The following is a 20,933-nucleotide window of genomic DNA, read 5'->3' as shown; positions in this document are numbered from 1 at the left end:
CGAGAGGCAAATGAGGCTTCGGCTGGGGATTGGGAATTTGTCATTTATTCTGGGAGTAGCAGGAGGTTTGATCAATTTTTAGCAAAGGTGTGATGCAATGATATTTGCATTTTAGATTTAAAATTGCTGGAGTGGGCAAGACTAAATGCTGTGGGGTTTGTTATATAAAGTATGCAATAAGCAAGTCAGACAAGAGAAGATGACGGGCCCAAGCCAGTAAATGGAAAGAGAGGGCGGTGAGGAAAGGAAGAGTGATGACTAGTGAGGTGGCAGAATGCATGGACTCGGAGTTGATTGGACTAGACAGACATTTCACTGTACTCCTCTCAAAGTCAGGCAGCCCTATCCCAGCTGGCCAGCTCAACTTTCCTCTACCTCTTGCCCATTTTCCCCCTTTTCCTTTTTACTCTTTCCCATCTCCAGAGTAAAGTGTCCAACCTAGAGTGGAAGAAAGGCCTGATGGTCTACTACCTTAAGATCACAGCCATTTGAAAACCCTACAGAGCAGTTCTACTCTGAAACATGTGGGGTCGCTGTGAGTCAGGATCAACTTGATGGCAATGGGTTTCCAATCTAGATGAGTCCCTGGCTGGTGCAAACACTTAATGCTCTAGGCTGCTAACCAAAAGGCTGGAGGTTCAAGTCCACCCAGAGATGCCTTGGAAGAAAGACCTGGTAATCTGCTTCCCAAAAATCAGTTGCTGAAAACCTTGTGGAGGACAGTTCTACTCTGACACACATGTGGTCTCCATGAGTCAAATGAACTCGGGCAACTGGTTCCAATATAGAAACTTCAGAATCTTCTTAATTCCTTCTTCTCCTTCAACCCCCACCTCCTCCCAGACATCACATTTTATTGATGTTACTTGAGATTTTCCCAAACTTAGCTCCTTTCTGTCAATTCACTGCTGCCACACTGACGCAGGCCCTCAATTGCCTCTTCATCCCTCCCTCCCTCCTAAGGTCTACCATTTAAATCCTTGTGAGCACTGCAGTCGAAGGAACAAGTAAAACTCATTCCACCTGGCTAATTTCAATTTTTTGAAGTTTTGATTTAAACAAAGAACTTGTGAAGTTTGGAGAAGTTTTTTGTTTGTTTATTTTGTTTTTCTAATTACATTTAATCTGTCTTTCACATTTTAACTAATTGATCAAATGACAGAATTCTGACAGCCGATTCTGAATACGATAAACAGTAGATCTTCCTCTAAAATTATCAGTGAAGAAGCTGCCCATCCCCCCCCCACCAACAAGTTAAAATATTTGAATGAGGATTGATTTTTTTTAATCATCCCTATTTTATATATTCTGAAAAGACAAAAGGGATTACTCTTGATTATGGTAAATATCTAATTCAAATACTCTACACCATTTCTTTTATTCTAAACTTAATTCCTTCTTCTCCTTCCTAGTCATCACATTTTATTGATGTGACCTGAGATTTTCCCAAATCTGGCTCCTTTCTCTCAAGCCCCTGCTGCTGCTCTGACTCCAGCCTTCAATTACCTCCTCATCCCTCCCTTCTTCCTAAGGTCTGCCATTTAAATCCTTGTTAGCACTGAGTACTTTGGACATGTGAGGAGGGACCAGTCCCTGGAGAAGTATATCATGCTTGGTAAAGTAGAGGTCTGTGAAAAAGAGGAAGACCCTCAATGAGATGGATTGACACAGTGGCTACAACAATGGGCTCAAGCATAACAACGATTGTGAGGATGGCGCAGGACTGGGCAGTGTTTCATTCTGTTGTATGTGGGGTCGCTATGAGCCAGAACTGACTCGATGGCACCTAAGAACAACAGCAACAAACTGTAGATGATTAAAATGAGCACGTTTCCCAAAAACGCTATGGCTAATTCTGCTCTTCTATTGGTCTGTGTAAGTTAAGTAGGACAAGGTTCTTAACAGCTCTTGTCAAATAATGTGTCCTATTTAGGGCCACCGCTGCTACCAGGTTCAGTTAATAAGCACTGATCTATTTGTAAAAGACTATATTTGATACCAGATTAATTAAATAAACTCTCATCTCTCATGTTAATCCTTTCTTCCTGAGAACTTTCTCTACTTGCCTCAAGGATGTTACGTTTAAACATTTTTATGCTTCAGAACATCTCTAGAAAAAGTCACCCTTGAGTGGGAAAGGCTTTCTATATTGCTAAACAAATGTGCTTTTGGAGTGGGAAGGCGCAGACTATAAACCCCCACCCAGAGAAGGAGAATAAGAACGCCTATCCTTTCTTTTAGAATTCAGTTTAAAGCAAACATGTGAAGCTAATTGCACTCTTTGTTGGAAGCCATGGTAGAAGTAGGATTATGGGAAAGGTGATTTTAAAGAAACAAAATCAGTGAATTGCACAAATTTGTAAAAATTCAGCAGTAATTTCAGAGCAGATGAAATGGCCAGTTAAAGAGCTGCTGTGGGTAGGATGGACATTGCTGGACTCTGGCCAATCTCCTTTGGTCAATTTCCTCAAAACTTGGAGGAATTCTTGAGGCTCCCTGGCTAAACCAGGGGCACTGGAGGGGGAACTGCCCCAGCTCACCTGGGAGAGTTGACCCTCCTTGACCTGAGTAGATCCCATTTTAGATGCAAGCATGCCTCCATACTAATGACTCCTGGCCCTAAACGTAGTAGCAGGAATCCACTTGATAGTGGAATCTGTGTGATGACAGAAAACACAGTGAATTTTAGGAGCAGAATATTCAGATTCTAGTCTCATCTGTTTTGCACTTGTAGGCTCTATATCACACATGCAAGACTCGTCATGTCCTTAACTCTGATTTCTCTCAGTGCTAAACTCTAGGGACAGTATTGTTTTCCTTATGTACCTCTGAGGATGTTATAAGGAAGGGGCGAGGGAGAAGATGGTCATGAAGGCACCTTGTGAGAGGACTCTATAAGCATAAGATGTTGCTCTGTGCTTTGGTGTACACATATGGAGCTTCAGGAAGGCCGGGCATTCCTGTTGAAAGAAAACCAGGTCGAGAAGGGGGCCGTCGAAGAGGACTTTGCTTTATCTTAAAAATACCTGATGACAATACATGAATGTATTACTTGTAAAATTTAAAAAACTGGAAGAGTGAGCAAATAAAACTGTGGTATTTTTTAAAATGTATATGCATCAGTTATAGAATTCTAATGAAGAAGAAGTACCTTTTGTTTTCCTATTTTGTATGAGGGTCCACACTCCTTTATTTCTGAAACCAAAAAAGCTCTGAAAACAAAATCTTTTCAGAAGTTTGCAGAAAACATATCTGATGGTAAAACAGAACCTGAACTAATGTGAAACTATTTATTGTCTTTACTCATTTATCGTAAAATGTCATTTGTACTTTTTGTAAACCTAGACACTAATGGCATTTTACCTAATACATAATACAGGCACTGTGTTAACTTCTGAAAAAATCTGAAAAATTATTATATATTATCAAATATATCTTGACCCCAGGAGTTTCACATAAGGAATGGCATGCCTGAATATATATACGTATTAAATTAATGACTAAAGCAAGGAAATACTATAGTGGTTTTCTTTAGAGATTTAATCAGGGCAAATGGAAGAGCCTCAGCTTTGGTAACCTTTTAGGGGGCCTAACTGAATACAACAAACATTTACTCAATAGGTACTTTGTACAATAGAGAGGGATATAATGATTAATAAGACATGATTGCTGCCTTCAAGGAGTTCACGCTCACCTAAATTTAATACAAACTACCTTGAGACCAATGCTGTAACAGGACTATAATCACAGAGCAAAGAAGGGTGAGAGCCCAGGCCCCCAGCTGGGAGGCAGCAAGGTCCTAGGAGAAAGGGGATGGAGAAGACTGTTTAAAGCTCTGATATCTTCCTTCCTTTTTTCAAGTAATACATTGTATTGTTGACACCCTTTCTTGAACAGCTAAAAGGGCCCTATAGAATCAGCATTCCAAAGACATTCTCAGGGTTCTGAGACACAGTGAAGGGTAAACATGGAACAATGGTGACCCAGCTATTTCAAATAATGGAGAGCAGTATCAAGGGTCTGCCTTGCCAGAGGTGGCACTGTTTCAGAGAAGCATCTGTCCAAGATAACCAGCTACCATCAAGATGATTCCAACTCATGGTGACCCCACGTGTGTCAGAGTAGAACTGTACTCCACAAGGTTTTCAATGGCTGATTTTCCGGAAGTACATCACCAGGCCTTTCTTCCAAGATGCCTTTGGGTGGACTTGAACCCCCAACCTTTTGGTTAACAGCCAAGTTCATTAACTGTTTGCACCATCTAAGGGCTCCCACTCAGATTTCGGTTCAGAATTACAGTTGCCCCTGAAAGGGTAATGTTAAAACCCCCTGTTTTTTTTGGTTGATGTTGAAACACATTCGTTGTAAAGCCGCTGAGAGAGTACTGGATACAAAAGAGAGAAGCTGATGATTAAACCATAAGTAAAATCAGTTTTTTCACTAAACTCCAGGTAGGCTAGAACCAGCGCTGAAAGAGAGTAAATAACGACACGTAGGGATTTTCTTCCAAAGCTTAATTTGTGCCCAGGGTCCCTTATAATTTTGGTGTCACTTGTTCTTCCCTGAATTGACCTTTTTTTCATTTATTTCCATTCTCATGGCTACCAGCAAATACAGGTCCACAATATGGATATTACAGCATATCCAAAATGGCGGTGACGCTAGAGCTGCAGCTCCAAACCAAAACCGAACCAAACCCGTTGCCATCAAGTAGATTCCAACTCATAGCGGCCCTACTGGACAAAGTAGGACTGCTGTATAGGGTATCCAAGGAATGTGTGGTGGATTCGACCTGCCAACCTTTTGGTTAGCAGCCGTAGTTCTTAAACATTAAGCCACCAGTGTTTCCAGCAGGAGCTCCAGGTCATGTAAAGAAGGTGTGTGCCCTTTAACAGAAAAATATGTCCAGCATTCCAGCAAACACATGAGAACAGCTGCAGAATGAAGGGGCAGGAAACGCCCTTTTTATGATCCATGATGACTTCAATATACATGTGGTACTCAATATACATATGAGTTCTGGCGGCCTAGCTAAAAAGCCGGGTGATTAGCATTATAGCACAATCAACATATGTACTCCTTTAAATCTCGCTCCAGAGCTCCTCAGTTGTGAAAACCTTGATGGGAGAGAGCACTAAACCTTACGTAATTCCATGAGGTGGGAGCTGTTGATCATGACTCTGGGGGAAGCTAATAGCTTGTTGTCGTAGTCATAATTATTGTAGTGGTGATTGCCAAACCAAAAGAGAACATAGGGAAAAGAATAACTTGTGTGAAAATACTTCCTCTGAAACACACAAAAATTGCCAACTTGGAGTTGTATTCCTTTTAGTGTATATACCATCTTCTGAGCTGTCAAGCCCATAACATTTGTGGGTGGCAAGATGACATCATCAGCCTTCAGCAGCTCGTAGTAATTTCCACTCCCAGCCCTGCTCAGGAGGCTGAAATTATTGCAGTAAATGGGATCTAAGCTCACAGATGAAAGCATCACTTTTCTTTTCCATTGAGATCACAATGCTCTTCTCTTTAGCAGGATGACAATTGTGCTGTCACCAGCATTACATCATGCTGTCTTCCTTGAAATGGCACCGTTTAAGCCTGTGAGCACAGCTGTGAAAACAAAACATATTTTACTGTGAGCTTTGCAAATCCTTGAGGCACATACTAATTAGTTTGCCTTCTTAAAGTAATATTGAAAATGTGTGAGAGATTCAGGAGTTTGGGAGGCTTCGAGAGATCAGGCCTGGGTGAGAATAACTCAAAGCCATGTCCAAGGCAGCTGGGCCCATGGTGCTCCTGTCATGCATCTTGCTCCTGCCTGGAATCATGGATTTCACCACAAGCTTGAGTGTAAGTGCTCCTGAACAGCCGAGGGAGGAGCCACCCCTCTGCCATGCAAATTCACCTTTGGTCCAGATCAGGTCCACTTATATAATCAGCTGATAGTCAAAAGGGGGTTCATGTGATTATTTTAGATTCTGCAGACATTGACTAGAGCTGCTATCAAGATCTGAAAAGTCAAGAATATTTTACAGCTAGTGATTCCCAATCTGGAGACGCAGCGATCAACATAACAAACTTACAATGATCATATATTGTCACCTGTCAATGCAAAGTGAAAAAGGTTCCTGGTGTTGGAAATGAGATTCATACCACTGCTTGTTAACCTGCAGAGTCAAGATGTCACATTGATGGATCGGAGAGAATTAGAAACGACTTTAGACTGAAATGTGAACCAATGGAAGGGTCCATTACTCTACGAATGGTAAAAACTGTCTAACTCACCAAAAATGGCTACTTCTTGGTTACTAGAAATGACTTCATCTATAATTTCTGTACTAAGACCCCCCTGTCACCCCAAGATGCCTGGGATATACACCTATACGTTCCCAGACAGAGTGGGTATGATCAGCACTGTCAGCTAGAGTTCTCTTAGAAACTTCACTTGCTGTCTTAGTCATTGGCCCTGTCATTGTTTCCTGTCTTAAAAATAAGAAAAGGAAGTCGATCGTAATGTCGGAGAAGGTGTGCTTCCTTCAAAGAGTTCTACCAGTAGCAGCTAGATACTGTTGTTCTTAGCTGCCATCAAGTCATCTTAACTCCTGGTGACCCAATGCGAAAGGGAATGAAACACTGCCCAGTGCTGTACCATCCCCTTGATCCATTGCTAATTGGGCCATTGTGATCTATAATGTGATTTTTGGTAATAGCCTGTCTTAGTCTGAAAGCTCTGCTGAAATGTGTTGAGCATCATAGCAACACAGAAGCCTCCACTGACAGATGAGTGGTAGCTGTCCATGAGGTGCATTGTCCGGAATGCAAACTGGGGTCTCCTGCATGGAAGGCAAGAATTCTACCATTGAACCAGCACTGCTCATATAGAAGCCAGATAGTCAGCAATCGTTTATTATTGGGATCTACTCTCCTTCCAGAGAGGAAGGATATTCCTAGACTCAGTTCCCCCAAGTAAAAGCAAGACTTGGGTAGCAACTAAGCTCAAGCTTGCTAACCAGCCTGACTACACTGGATTGAAGTGGTGCACAATGATGGACTACTCAAGACTCTCACGTTTGGTATTATTTGGATTGGGATTTAGCTGTCTAGTGTAAAATTTTATCACATGCCATTTTGCTTTAAAAAACAACTTTTATACAATGAAAACCAAAAGACTTAAATGAATGGATAGATGGTTCATGTTCATGAGTGGAAGACTTAATATTGTTAAGACGTCAATACTACCCAAAGTGATCTATAGATTCAGTATGATCCTGATAAAAATTCTAACAACCTTCCTTACAGAAATAGAAAAAACAATCCTCAACTTTATATGGAATGAGAAGGGGCCCCAAATAGCTAAAACAAGGCTGAAAGAGAACGAAGTAGGAGGACTCACACCTCCTGATTTTAAAACATACTATACAGCTACAGTAATCAAAACAGCTTGGTACTGGTTTAACAATAGACACATAGACCAATGGAATAGAATTAAGAGTCCAGAAATAAACCCACACATCTTTGGTCAATGGATTTTTGACAAGGGTGCTAAGTGCATTTAATGGGAAAAGAAGAGTCTCTTCAATAAATGGTGCTGGGAAAATTGGATTTCCACATGCAGAAGAATGAAACAGGATCCACACCTCACACCATGCATAAAGATAAATTCAAAATGGATTAAGGACCTAAATGTGCAAACTAAAACCATAAAATTCTTAGAAGAACAAAGCAGAACAATGCTGTGAGGCCTAGCTTTCAACAATAAATTATCTAATATAATAACAAAAGCACAAACAGCAAAAGACAAAATAAATAGATGAGACTTCGTAAAAATGAAAACCTTTTCTTCATCAAAAGACTTTACCAAAAAAGTGAAAAGACAAGCTACCAGCTGGAAACCCTATATCTGACAAGAATCTAATAACCAAAATACATATAAAACTTAGACAACAACAAAAAGTCAGCCCAATCATAAAATGGGCAAAGGACTTGAATAGACATTTTACCAAAGAGGACATTCAGGTGGCCACCAAACACATGAAAACAAGATCTGGGTCATTAGCCGTCAGAGAGATGGAAATAAAAACCACAATGAGATACTATTTCACTCCCACTAGTATAAAAAAAAAAAAAAAAAAAAAAACAGTATAGCTAAGATTAAAAAAAAAAAACAGAAAATAACAAATATCGGTGAGGATGTAGGGAAATTGGAACCATAATCCATTGCTGGTGGGAATGCAAAATGGTACAACTGTTGTGGGAAACAATGTGATGGTTCCTCAAGAAATGAAAAATGGAACTATCATATAACCCAGAAATTCTACTTCCAGGTACATACCCAAAAGACTTGAAAGCAGAGACTGAAAAAGAGACTTGAACACCAGTGTTCATTACAGCGTTATTCACAATAGCCTTAAGGTAGGAACAACCTAAATGCCCATCAATAGATGAATGGATAAATGAAATGCAGTAAATATATACGATGGAATACTACTCAGCCAGTAGGAGAAATGAAGCCTTGGTACATGTTACAGAATGAATGGATTATGCTGAGTGAAATAAGCCAGTCACAAAATGACAAGTATTGTATGGCCTCATTTATGTAAAAATGCACTAAAAGGCAAATGTATAAAGACCAAAGTTTATTAGTGGTTACCAGGAGTGAGAGGGAGAGGGAAAAGGGGGGTCAATAGTGGTGGAAAAATCACATTGAACAAAGGTATTGCACAGCCAATTATTGTAATTGCTGTCAATAAGTCGTATACCTGTAAAAAGTTGAATTGTCAAAGGTTGTGTGATGTATTTACCATGACAAAAAAAAAAAAAAGTAGATGCTGAAGCTGCTTATGTACAACCAAAAGCCTCATGCGATTTGGTTCCTTGGTTTGGAGGTTTAGGGTCATGTTTTCATGGGACATCCCAGTTAACTGGCCTAATAAAGTGTTCAGTGCTTCTGTTCTACCTCCTAGTTGTGCCTGGGTTCTTAAAAGCTTACAAGCAGCCATCCACCTGAAGCAACAGAAGCAACAGAGGAAGAAGGAAAGTCAGGAATAGGAGGAGGACATGGAATGTGTGGTTAATTGCCTCCATGAACAACTGCCTCCTTTGCCATGAGACCAGAAGAACTGGATGGTGTCCAGCTACCATTACTGAATATTTCGATCAAAGATTCCGTAGCAGAATCCTGATCAAAAGTGGGGAAATGCAGAACAGAATTTCAAATTTTCATGGACTCTAGACTTTCTGGAGCCATGGAGGCTAGATGAACCCCTGAAACTATTGCCCTGAAATAATCTTTAAACCTTAAACCAAAAATATCCATGAACTCATCTTAAAATTGACCAGTAGTTTAGCATAACTAGTGAAAAAGGTCTGCGTTGAGCATTATGGTCTTTTAAGAACTATCTATATAGTATCAAACTGACAACAGCAATTCAAAAGATTAGATAGGAACCTTAGGAGGCAGTAAGTTTATGTTAATGAGGAACAGTTCAGAAAAGGAGAGTAAGAATCAATGTCATTAAATTGTCCATGTAGAAACTGTTGAATTGGTGTATATTTTGCTGTATATAGAACAAAAATAGCTCTTTTCGTCTTATACAAGGTACAAAGTTTAGAACTGCTGTAAAAACATTTTTGTTTCATGTAAATAGCATTAAACATATAAATTAGATATCATATTAAATTAAATAGGCCAAACTCGTGGTTAGAAAACCTTTGGTCACCGAAGTATGGTGACGGTGCTACTTGAAAGATAATTTTTGTATATGCTTGCACGTGCACGCTGATGTGTGTGTGTGCATGCGCATGCACGCGCCCATAAATTAGACAACACTAACGCATATTAGAGGCCCTGGTGACGCAGTGGTTAAGAGCTCAGCTGCTAACCAAAAGGCTGGTAGTTTGAATCCACCAGCTGCTCCTAGAAACCCTATTGGGCAGTTCTACTCTGTCCTGTAGGTTTGCTATGAGTTGAAATCGACTTGATGGGTTTGGTTTGGTTAACACATTTTAAAGGTTTTTTAGGTCTATTTTGATTCTGTGATATTTGGCAAAATAGTGTCAATATTTTATTTTTTAAGGAAGTGCTTGAAAGTATAATGTAAAAAAAAAATTCAATGGATGTTTTTCCTTCCCTTAGGATAACAAAGCACTTAAAGTACTTAATAGAGCTCTCAACAGCTATTTACGATAGGACACAAAGTATTAGAATAACTGTGAAATGTTTTTATGAATCCTGGTGAATTTGAATTTGCCAAATTAGAATTAGGCACTCATCAGACTGATTTTGTGATGAGCCCCTTGGTTGGCATAAGTCTTCAGGGGGCTCTCCAGAAAGGGTTATGTGCAGAATGGGAGCGTGGGTTTTCTCCAGTTCCCCAATTACTTTCTGGATGAAGAGGAAGAAGTGAATTTCTTCCTTCACCTCTTAAAAAGAAGTTTCCAAGGTGTTAGGACATTTCTTAAAATCCATACGAGGTCGTCATTATTGTGTCTGTTTTGCAGACACAGAGCTTTGCCAGCAAGTCTTTGGCAGAGAGATCCCAGTAACTCAGAAGTTCCAGGCTCCTCAAGCGTGGGTGACAGAGGTGGAAGCGGCTGCAGCCGACACGCAGCTCTCCCTGGTGGGATCCTCAACAGCTGCTCAACTTCACAAAGCAACACACTCCAGAGCGCCAGCACTCTCTTCCTTTGATACAAAAGGGGGGATCCCGCTGCCTGTGTGGGGATTTGGCTGGAACAACAGGAATAACACTACTGTGTTTATGAAAAATGCACAGAAATTTTTAATTGAGCAGAAAAGTTATAGTTACATCACTGGGGTTTGTCCATCATTAAACACATTTGGTTTATGTTGTCTCTGATCTACATGTGTGAGGCTGTAGATTCTTGCATGTTTAGTAAAACCTGGGCAGGAAGGCACAACTGACTAACCCCATCACCGTTCCAGCCGATTCCGACTCATAACTACCCTATAAGACAGAGGAGAACTGGCCCCATAGGGTTTCCAAGGCTGTAAATCTTTATGGAAGCAGACTGCCACATTTTTCTCCTGTGGAGGTCTGGTGGGTTTTGAACCTTTGACCTTTCGGTTAGCAGCTGAGCGCTTAACCACTGCACCACAAAGGCTCCCTGCACTAGTGACTAAATACTAGATATTCAAGACCTCGTTTTTAATGGTGCCTTCACAGTTCTCCTATTTCTTGTAAGTATACAGACTTTAAAACCCAATTTTGTTATCTTGCTGCAATCAGGTCTTAAAATGTCTTAATTTTTGGTCTTCTTTACATTTACAGAAAGAAAGAAGTTAAGACAGAAGCTAATAGTGTACCCATAGGAAATAAAATTTGGACTCAAGTTCTTTAAAAGTAGATTTGAATTTCTATGAAGATAGATTTTTACAAAAACTCTAAAAAGAAGTAGAGAAAATGTACTTGCCTGAAGGTTTCTTTTTAAAAACATTTCTCAAAGTTTTCCATAATGGGCTTTATTTATAAACAACTTTAAAATGCACTCCAACCCCTTAGGAACCAGAAACGAACCCTGGTGTTTGAGTCAAAGGGAATTTGAATATGCTCCCTAAACGGAAGAGAGCTATGGAATAAGGCATTACACTTTGGAAGTTTAGAGGAATAAACTGAAGCTTCTTCAGACAAGTGCATGGCTCACACTGAGAAGTTTTTTGTTTTCAGAGATGGATGCCAATTACTCTGAACTGGTGTACATGTAATAAGTGTTACAACTTTTCTAGCTGGTTATAAAATACAATACAGTAGGGGTTGAGGACGTTTTCACTGGATAGTGATGGCATTCGCTTTCACTTGAACTTCTCAGTTTAAAGCAAGCAAATACACACATAGATTCTTTTTCATCATGAACCCAGTGTCTAATTTACAATCTATTTAGTCTGCAATACAAAAAGAAAAAGCTCTGATTTTTCAAGTGTAGAATGTGCTGTTTAGGAAGGGCTGTGTTATTTAAAAACAAAGGAAAAAAAAAAACTTGCTATAATCATAAATTACACTCTCATTAAAAAAAAAAAAAAAGCCCTGGGACTTTTAGGTAAACATGCTGGGGTTTTGGACACCATTTCTTCCTAAACCCCACTGATTCCTAAATAAAATGACCTAACAAGCATAAAATTAGGAAAACCATCAGTTTACACAGAAAACTAAGAAAACAAATAATCAAAATGGCAGAATAAACACCCCCTCGTTTATAAAGTGTTCCATTTTTTTTGGAAACCCTGGTGGCGCAGTGGTTAAGAATTCAGCTGCTAACCAAAAGGTTGGCAGTTCAAATCCACCAGCTGCTCCTTGGAAACCCTATGGAGCAGTTCCACTCTGTCCTATAGGGTCGCTATAAGTCAGAACAGACTTAACGGCAACTGGTCAAAGGCATGGGATGGCCTCCTGGGACCTATATGGGTGAAGTTCTGGCCCTCTCGGATTTTCCTAGGCTGGAAGGGGGGCAGGGGGTTGAGTTTCCTGTCCCTTCCTGCCTTCTCATCTTTGCTTTTGGGCAGGCGTTGCCCATTTGATCTCTTACACTTGATTGAACTAAGAAGCATGTTCCTCATCTGTGTTATTGTTTTATAGACCTGTCTAATCTTTGGCTGAAAGGTAGACTTCAAAAATGGCTTCAGTTCTGAGTTAGCAGGCACCCAGGGCCCATAGTCTTGGGAATTCCTCCAGTCACTATCAGACCAGTAAGTATGGTCTGTTTTTGTGAATTTGAATTTTGTTGTACAATTTTCTGCTGCTCTGTCTGGGACCCTCCATTGTGATCCCTGTCAGAGGGGTTGTGGTGGTAGCTGGGCACCATCTAGTCCTTCTGGGCTAGGCTCATGTGGTCCATTAGTCCTTTGGACTAATATTTTCCTTATGTCTTTGGTTTCTTTCCACTCTCCTTTGCTCTGGATGGGATGTCTTAGGTGGACACTCACAAGCTTTTTTGTTTTTGTAATTAATTTTTATTTAGCTTCAAGTGAACATTTACCATTCCAGTCAGTCTGTCACATGTAGGTTTACATACATCTTACTCCCTTCTCCCACTTGCTCTCCCCCTATTGAGTCAGCCCTTTCAGTCTCTCGTTTCGTGCCGATTTTGCCATCTTCCCTCTCTCTCTATCTTCCCATCCCCCCTCCAGTCAAGAGTTGCCAACACTCTCTCCAGTGTCCTCCTGATTTAATTAGCTCACTTTTCATCAGCATCTCTCTCCCCTCCACTGACCAGTCCTTTTCATGCCTGATGAGTTGTCTTCGGGGATGGTTCCTGTCCTGTGCCATCAGAAGTTCTGGGGAGCATTGTCTCTGGGATTCCTCTAGTCGCAGTCATACCATTAGGTATGGTCTTTTTATGAGAATTTGGGGTCTGTATCCCATTGTTCTCCTGCTCCCTCAGGAGTTGTCTGTTGTGCTCCCTGACAGGGCAGACATCGATTGTGGCCGGGCACCAACTAGTTCTTCTGGTCTCAGGATAATGTAGGTCTCTGGTCCATGTGGCCCTTTCTGTCTCTTGGGTTCTTAGTTGTCGTGTGACCTTGGTGTTCTCCCTTTGCCTTTGCTCCAGGTGGGTTGAGACCAATTGATGTATCTTAGATGGCCGCTTGTTGGCATTTAGGACCCCAGGCGCCACAATTCAAAGTGGGATGCAGAATGTTTTCATAATAGAATTATTTTGCCCATTGACTTAGAAGTCCCCTCAAACCAAGTTCCCCAGACCCCAGCCCCTGCTTCGCTGACCTTTGAAGCTTTCATTTTATCCCGGATACCTCTTTGCTTTTAGTCCAGTCCAATTAGGCTGACCTTCCTTGTATTGAGTGTTGTCTTTCCCTTCACCCAAAGCAGTTCTTATCTACTTATTGATCAATAAAAAGCTCTCTCCCTCCCTCCCTCCCTCCCCCCTTCGTAACCACAAAAGTATGTGTTCTTCTCCGTTTTTTCTATTTCTCAAGATCTTATAATAGTGGTCTTACACAATATTTGTCCTTTTGCCTCTGACTCATTTCGCTCAGCATAATGCCTTCCAGATTCCTCCATGTTATGAAATGTTTCAGAGATTCGTCACTGTTCTTTATCGATGCGTAGTATTCCATTGTGTGAATATACCACAATTTATTTACCCATTCATCCGTTGACGGACATCTTGGTTGCTTCCAGCTTTTTGCTATTGTAAACAGAGCTGCAATAAACATGGGTGTGCATATATCTGTTTGTGTGAAGGCTCTTGAATCTCTAGGGTATATTCCCAGGAGTGGGATTTCTGGGTTGTATGGTAGTTCTATTTCTAAATGTTTAAGATAACACCAGATGGATTTCCAAAGTGGTTGTACCATTTTACAATCCCACCAGCAGTGTATGAGAGTTCCAATCTCTCCGCAGCCTCTCCAACATTTATTATTTTGTGTTTTTTGGATTAATGCCAGTCTAGTTGGTGTGAGATGGAATCTCATTGTAGTTTTAATTTGCATTTCTCTAATGGCTAATGATCGGGAGCATTTTCTCATGTATCTGTTGGCTGCCTGAATATCTTCTTTAGTGAAATGTGTGTTCATATCCTTTGCCCACTTCTTGATTGCGTTGTTTGCCTTTTTGTGGTTGAGTTTTGACAGAATCATGTAGATTTTAGAGATCAGGCGCTGGTCTGAGATGTCATAGCTGAATATTCTTTCCCAGTCTGTAGGTGGTCTTTTTACTCTTTTGGTGAAGTCTTTAGATGAGCATAGGTGTTTGATTTTTAGGAGCTCTCAGTTATCTGGTTTCTCTTCATCATTTTTGGTAATGTTTTGTATTCTGTTTATGCCCTGTATTAGGGCTCCTAGGGTTGTCCCTATTTTTTCTTTCATGATCTTTATCGTTTTAGTCTTTATGTTTAGGTCTTTGATCCACTTGGAGTTAGTTTTTGTGCATGGTGTGAGGTATGGGTCCTGTTTCATTCTTTTGCAAATGGATATCCAGTTATTCCAGCACCATTTGTTAAAAAGACTATCATTTCCCCAATTGACTTACACTGGTCCTTTGTCAAATATCAGCTGCTCATACGTGGATGGATTTATATCTGGGTTCTCAATTCTGTTCCATTGGTCTATGTGCCTGTTGTTGTACCAGTACCAGGCTGTTTTGACTACTGTAGCTGTATAATAGGTTCTGAAATCAGGTAGAGTGAGGCCTCCCACTTTCTTCTTCTTTTTCAGTAATGCTTTGCTTATCCGGGGCTTCTTTCCCTTCCATATGAAATTAGTGATTTGTTTCTCTATCCCCTTAAAATATGACATTGGTATTTGGATTGGAAGTGCGTTATATGTATAGATGGCTTTTGGTAGAATAGACATTTTTACTATGTTAAATCTTCCTATCCATGAGCAGGGTATGTTTTTCCACTTAAGTATGTCCTTTTGAATTTCTTGTAGCAGAGTTTTATAGTTTTCTTTGTATAGGTCTTTTACATCCTTGGTAAGATTTATTCCTAAGTATTTTATCTTCTTGGGGGCTACTGTGAATGGTATTGATTTGGTTATTTCCTCTTCGGTGTTCTTTTTGTTGATGTAGAGGAATCCAAGTGATTTTTGTATGTTTATTTTATAACCTGAGACTCTTCCAAACTCTTCTATTAGTTTCAGTAGTTTTCTGGAGGATTCCTTAGGGTTTTCCATGTATACGATCATGTCATCTGCAAATAGTGATAGCTTTACTTCCTCCTTGCCAATCTGGATACCCTTTATTTCTTTGTCTAGCCTAATTGCCCTGGCTAGGACTTCAAGTACGATGTTGAATAAGAGCGGTGATAAAGGGCATCCTTGTCTGGTTCCCGTTCTCAAGGGAAATGCTTTCAGATTCTCTCCATTTAGAGTGATATTGGCTGTTGGCTTTGCATAGATGCCCTTTATTATGTTGAGGAATTTTCCTTCAATTCCTATTTTGGTTAGAGTTTTTATCATAAATGGGTGTTGAACTTTGTCAAATGCCTTTTCTGCATCTATTGATAAGATCATGTGGTTTTTATCTTTTGTTTTATTTATGTGATGGATTACATTAATGGTTTTTCTGATATTAAACCAGCCTTGCATACCTGGTATAAATCCCACTTGATCAGGGTGAATTATTTTTTTGATGTGTTGTTGGATTCTATTAGCTAGAATTTTGTTGAGGATTTTTGCATCTATGTTCATGAGGGATATAGGTCTAAATTTTTCTTTTTTTGTAATGTCTTTACCTGGTTTTGGTATCAGGGAGATGGTAGCTTCATAGAATGAGTTGGGTAGTATTCCATCTTTTTCTATGCTTTGAAATACCTTCAGTAGTAACGGTGTTAAGTCTTCTCTGAAGGTTTGGTAGAACTCTGCAGTGAAGCTGTCTGGGCCAGGACTTTTTTTTGTTGGAAGTTTTTTGATTACTGTTTCAATCTCTTTTTTTGTTATGGGTCTATTTAGTTGTTCTACTTCTGAATGTGTTAGTTTAGGTAGGTAGTATTTTTCCAAGAATTTATCCATTTCTTCTAGGTTTTCAAATTTGTTAGAGTACAATTTTACGTAGTAATCTGAAATGATTCTTTTAATTTCATTTGGCTCTGTTGTGATGTGGTCCTTCTCGTTTCTTATTCAGGTTATTTGTTTCCTTTCCTGTTTTTCTTTAGTCAGTCTAGCCAATGGTTTATCAATTTAGTTAATTTTTTCAAGGAACCAGCCTTTGGCTTTGTTAATTCTTTCAATTGTTTTTCTGTTCTCTAATTCATTTACTTCAGCTCTAATTTTTATTATTTGTTTTCTTCTGGTGCCTGATGGGTTCTTTTGTTGCTCACTTTCTATTTGTTCAAGTTGTCGGGACAGTTCTCTGATTTTGGCTCTTCTTTTTGTATGTGTGCATTTATCAATATAAATTGGCCTCTGAGCACTGCTTTTGCTGTGTCCCAGAGGTTTTGATAGGAAGTATTTTCATTCTCGTTGCTTTCTAAGAATTTCCTTATTCCCTCCTTGATGTCTTCTATAACCCAGTCTTTTTTCAGGAAGGTATTGTTCATTTTCCAAGTATTTGATTTCTTTTCCCTAGTTTTTCTGTTATTGATTTCTAGCTTCATTGCCTTGTGGTCTGAGAAGATGCTTTGTAATATTTCGATGTTTTGGATTCTGCAAAGATTTGTTTTATGACCTAATATGTGGTCTATTCTAGAGAATGTTCCATGTGCACTAGAAAAGAAAGTATATTTTGCAGCAGTTGGGTGGAGAGTTCTGTATAAGTCAATGAGGTCAAGTTGGTTGATTGTTGTAAGTAGGTCTTCCGTGTCTCTATTGAGCTTCTTACTGGATGTCCTGTCCTTCTCCGAAAGTGGTGTGTTGAAGTCTCCTACTATAAATGTGGAGGTGTCTATCTCACTTTTCAATTCTGTTAAAATTTGATTTATGTATCTTGCAGCCCTGTCATTGGGTGCGTAAATATTTAATACGGTTATGTCTTCCTGATCAATTGTCCCTTTTATCATTATATAGTGTCCTTCTTTATCCTTTGTGGTGGATTTAAGTCTAAAGTCTATTTTGTCAGAAATTAATATTGCTACTCCTCTTCTTTTTTGCTTATGATTTGCTTGATATATTTTTTTCCATCCTTTGAGTTTTAGTTTGTTTGTGTCTCTAAGTCTAAGGTGTGTCTCTTGTAGGCAGCATATAGATGGATCGTGGTTCTTTATCCAGTCTGCGACTCTCTGTCTCTTTATTGGTGCATTTAGTCCATTTACATTCAGCGTAATTATAGATAAATAAGTTTTTAGTGCTGTCATTTTGATGCCTTTTCATGTGTGCTGTTGGCCATTTCATTTTTCCACATGCTTTTTTGTGCTGAGACGTTTTTCTTAGCAGCTTGTGAGATCCTCATTTTCATAATGGTTAACTTTATGTTTGTTGAGTCATTACGTTTTTCTTGGCTTTTTTCTTGAGTTATGGAGTTGATATTCCTTTTTGTGGTTACCTTATTATTTACCCCTATTTTTCTAAGTAAAAACCTAACTTGTATCGTTCTATATCGCCTTGTATCACTCTCCATCTGGCAGTTCAATGCCTCCTATATTTAGTCCCTCTTTTTGATTATTGTGATCGTTTATCTATTGATTTCCGTGATTTCCTGTTATGTGTATTATTTTGTTTATTTATTTATTTATTAGAATTAAACTTAATTTGTTTGTTTTTGTGCTTTCCCTATTTGAGTTGCGTTGATATCAGGACGTTCTGTTTTGTGACCTTGTATTGTGCTGGTACCTGATATTATTGGTCATCAGGCCAAACAATCTCCTTTAGCATTTCTTGCAGTCTTGGTTTAGTTTTTGCAAATTCTCTAAACTTGTGTTTATCTGTAAATATCTTAATTTCTCCTTCATATTTCAGAGAGAGTTTTGCTGGATATATGATCCTTGGTTGGCAGTTTTTCTCGTTCAGTGCTCTGTATATGTCGTCCCATTCCCTTCTTGCCTGCATGGTTTCTGCTGAGTAGTCAGAACATATTCTTATTGATTCTCCCTTGAAGGAAACCTTTCTTTTCTCCCTGGCTGCTTTTAAAATTTTCTGTTTGTCTTTGGTTTTGGCGAGTTTGATGATAATATGTCTTGGTGTTTTTCTTTTTGTATCAATCTTAAATGGGGTTCGATGAGCATCTTGGATAGATATCCTTTCATCTTTCATGATGTCAGGGAAGTTTTGTGTCAGGAGTTCTTCAACTATTTTCTCTGTGTTTTCTGTCCCCCCTCCCTGTTCTTGGACTCCAATCACTCGCAAGTTTTCTTTCTTGATAGAGTCCCACATGATTCTTAGGGTTTCTTCATTTTTTTTAATTCTTTTATCTGATTTTTTTTCAGCTATGTTGGTGTTGATTCCCTGGTCCTCCAGAAGTCCCAGTCTACATTCTAATTGCTCAAGTCTGCTCCTCTGACTTTCTATTGCATTGTCTAATTCTGTAATTTTATTGTTAATCTTTTGGATTTCTACATGCTGTCTCTCTATGGATTCTTGCAACTTATTAATTTTTCCACTATGTTCTTGAATAATCTTTTTGAGTTCTTCAACAGTTTTATCAGTGTGTTCCTTGGCTTTTTCTGCAGTTATCCTAATTTCATTTGTGACATCATTAAGCATTCTGTAAATTAGTTTTTTATATTCTGTATCTGATAATTCCAGGATTGTATCTTCATTTGGGAAAGATTTTGATTCTTTTGTTTGGGGGGTTGGAGAAGCTGTCATGGTCTGTTTCTTTATGTGGTTTGATATGGACTGCTGTCTCCGAGCCGTCACTGGGAAACTAGATTTTCCAGGTAATCAGCTATAAAAAAACGTAGTCAGATCCCTATCTGAATTCTCCCTCTGGCTCAGGGTATTCGGATGTTAATGGAGCCGCCTGGGGAGGGTGGGGGAGGGATCAGAGAGCTAGGAGTGTAGCACCACAGAACATAGAGCTGATCCCCGCATTCACGCTCCGCCCCCGTCCGCCAAAATCTTGGTGGTACGGCTCCCCGGCTGGTACGCTGCTTTCCCCACTCCAAGACCAGTCACTTCCTCCCAGGGACTTCTCCCTCCGGTGCGCCGCACCGCACGCGCGAACTGGGTGGGCGTCACCCGCACGACCGGGTGGGCCCGCCCCCTGGGTCAATTCAGGGGAATATAACTGATTCCCGTGCTCACACCCCCCCACTTTCGGCAAAATCCCAGCTGGACGGCTCCCCGGCTGGGACGCTGCTCTCCCCGCTCTAAGACCAGTCACTTCCTCCAGGGGACTTCTCCCTCTGGTGCGCCGTGCCGCACGCGCGAGCTGGGTGGGCGTCCCCCGCACGAATGTGTGGGCCCCGCCCTGGGGTCGCTTTAGGGAAATATAGCTGATCCCCCTGCTCGCGCCACGCCTGCTTCCCGCCAAACTCCCGGCGGGATGGCTCCCTGTCTGGAATGCTGCTCTCCCCGCTCCAAGATCAGTCACTGCCTCCCGGGTGCTTCTCCCTCCGGCTGCGCCGCTAAGCCGCCCACGCCAACCAGCTAGACTCCCTCCTGGGATGAGTTCGGGGGGTAAGGCTGGGCCCCTTGTCTGTGCCGTCTGCCCCCCTGGGCTCTGCCCCAGATCGGGCTCCGAAGTTCACCTGCCTGGTACGCTGGCTCCTAGTTCTGGAAACGGTCGCTGTCTGCCCATATTTGTTTGTTTTCCGTCTCTAAGTCTGTGTTTGTTGTTCAGAGTTCATAGATTGTTATGTATGTGATCGATTCACTTGTTTTTCCGAGTCTTTGTTGCAAGAGGGATCCGCAGTAGCATCCACCTAGTCGGCCATCTAGGCCCCGCCTCCCCCTCACAAGCTTTTAAGACTCCAGATGCTACTCACCAAAGTAGGATGTTGAACTTTTTTTAAATGAACTATGTTATACCAGTTGGCTTAGATGTTCCCTGAGAACACGGTCCCCAGCCCTCAGGCCCAATTACTTGGTCCCTCAAGGTGTTTGGATGTGTCTAGGAAGCTTCTGTGACTTTCCCTTGGTCAAGTTGTGCTGACCTCCCCTATGCTGTGTGTTGGGTTCCCTATAACCAGCTTTCCTGTCCCCTCATGCCTTCTAGTCCTTGCCCCTAGGCTGGTGTGCCCCTTTTGTCTCATTTTGTTTTATGGGCCTGCCTAATCTTTCACTGAAGGGTGATCTATAAAATTTTGAGGGTGAAGTTTGTGACCTAAAATTTCTTATGTAGCCAAGCCATCTTTCACCTGTCAAAAACAAAAACTTTTTCAGAGATTTGAGGGCTCATAAATGTGCAAACTATATACTCTTCCTGGAGGGGAAAGCATGTAAAATAGCTCCTTACTACTCAAAGTATTGTCCACAGTCTAGCAGCATGATATCACTTGAGACCTTGTTAGGAACACAGAATCTTAGCCCCACCTTAAAACTAGTGAAGTGGAACCTGAATTTAAGAGTGCCATGTGAT

At 40.5% G+C, this 20,933-nt stretch overlaps 1 pseudogene; it reads left to right on the top strand.

Moving 5' to 3' along the window:
* Nucleotides 1-5,790: 5,790 nt before the first annotated feature.
* On the top strand, nt 5,791-6,531 carry LOC111752730 (coxsackievirus and adenovirus receptor-like; annotated as a pseudogene).
* The last annotated feature ends 14,402 nt before the right edge of the window (nt 6,532-20,933 follow it).

The sequence above is a fragment of the Loxodonta africana genome, chromosome 1 (genome assembly GCF_030014295.1).
Source record: "Loxodonta africana isolate mLoxAfr1 chromosome 1, mLoxAfr1.hap2, whole genome shotgun sequence".
NCBI lineage: Eukaryota > Metazoa > Chordata > Mammalia > Proboscidea > Elephantidae > Loxodonta > Loxodonta africana.
The sequence above is the reverse complement of the archived record's forward strand: the minus strand, read 5'-3'. Positions and strand labels throughout refer to the sequence as shown.